We start from the raw sequence: 1,924 nt of genomic DNA, 5'->3' as shown, positions 1-1,924 counted from the left end.
GTTGATTTATTTTTTTTTATTTTTTTTTTGAGAAGCTGATGAAAATGTTTGGAACATGCAGAGAAAATTAATTTTTTTTATTAAGAAAAAAAAAATCCTTAGATTCTAGACTTGTAAGATAATTGAGAAATGTAAGAAACTAATACTTTAGATCTGGGGCTGTGGTGTTAACTCTTCCAGCTCCCCTCTTGGGTCTTGATAATAAGCTCTTGTGGCAAAAATACTTCCCCCCCCACATTTGTATTGTGTTTTTATAAATAATAGATATTTGTTTCAATGTATGCAGTATGTAACATTTTAAATGAAATGGGGTTTTAGTATAAAACGAGTTAAATTGTATTAAAGCAAAAAAAAAATAGAAATTCATTATAATTTAACCCACTGAGTACCAAAGAGTGGTAGAGATCAATAGTCACCGTCATGGTATTTAAAGGGGGTCAGTGGAGAAGGGGAAAATCAGAAATAAAAAGTGATTGAGAAGTAGAAAAACAAAGAATCAAGGAAAAAACAACAAATGATGAGAACATAAATTAAGCTGAATTCAAAGATCTTCTTATATTTCCTTATCTTTATAACACAAATTGCTGAAAATTGATTTAAACATCCCCAAAAAATATATGTCAAAGCTGCTCTTTTTTTTTTCTTGGATTATGAATTGAAAAGTGAGTGTTTTGTGATGAGGATCTGACCACCTTCTTCTAGAACCCCCTCTCCACCCTTCAATATACCATCTAAGTATTGTAAACCCATTCATAAAAACCCCTTCACCCTCCTGGTCTCCTGACACCTGAATAATGACTCCGGTAACCGCTTTATAAAGCTGCCAGGCTCACACACACACTTATCAAATCGCTTTATAATAGGACATTTACTCATAGATTGGCTCTTTTTGGTTAACCCTTAAACAACTGGGTATGAGTCTGATGATAACCCTTTGTTGTCCATCAAAGGTTAAAAGCATTTCGTTGAACACGACCTACACACTCAAGGCAAGGGTTAATATGCTATATTCCCATGATGTAGTACTTGTTTTAACGGTGTTTTTAGTATTTAATTTTCCAGGAAGGGCTTGAGGCGTAACAGCACTTTGTGTTAGCGCTAATTTAGCGCTAATGGTACCTACATTTCCCAAGCAGCGGGGTCGGGTCTGGGTGCCCCAGGATAATGAAGAAAATAGAAAATTGGGGGGTTAGGGGGGTGTAAGATGGGAGGGTGTGAGATGGGAGGGTGCAGGGCTGGGACATTGCAAAGGGGGCCCTGAAGTATCTGCTCCGGAATAATTGCTCAGCGATAAATAATAACATTCTGCCTCTCATCGCCATAAAGTCTGCAATTTATTCGGTAACTTAACAACACTTAACACCTTGTAACTTTCTCTAGCTTCTTTTGCCACTCCTTCTACTGTTCCCATGATTTTCTTTGTGTCCCTTCCTCCTTTCTTCTCTTTCCCTATTTCTTTCTTACTCTGTCCATTTCCTCTCTCTTTCTTTGAAATTCTTCTTTCCTCCTTCCCCTTTTATCGCCCCCTGTCCTCTCTTTCATTTTTATCTCTTCGTATTTTCCTTTTCCTTTTAATCTCTTTTCTTGCTTCTCCTCTGTTCTTTTTCTTCTTTCCAATCATTTTTCTTTTTTTCCCCTTTTACTTCTTTCATTTTTCCTTTTCTTTCCTCCATTTCACTTTCTCCTATTTCATTTCCTCTCCTTTCTCTATCCTTCCCTCCCTTTCTTCTCTCTATCCTTCCATTTCTTGTCTTTCCACTTTCTCTTTTCTTCTGTTTTCACCTCTTCATCTTTTCCCTTTCCTCATTTTCTTCTTCCATTTTCTTCCTTCCCCTTCCATTCCTTGTTATCCTTTCTTTTATTTTCTTCCAGAGTATTCAATTCTATTTTCTTTTCCCTTCCTTGGCCTTCTCTTATTTTCCTT

The sequence above is a fragment of the Spea bombifrons genome, chromosome 12 (genome assembly GCF_027358695.1).
Source record: "Spea bombifrons isolate aSpeBom1 chromosome 12, aSpeBom1.2.pri, whole genome shotgun sequence".
In the NCBI taxonomy this organism is placed as follows: domain Eukaryota; kingdom Metazoa; phylum Chordata; class Amphibia; order Anura; family Pelobatidae; genus Spea; species Spea bombifrons.
Note: the sequence above shows the minus strand (reverse complement) of the source record.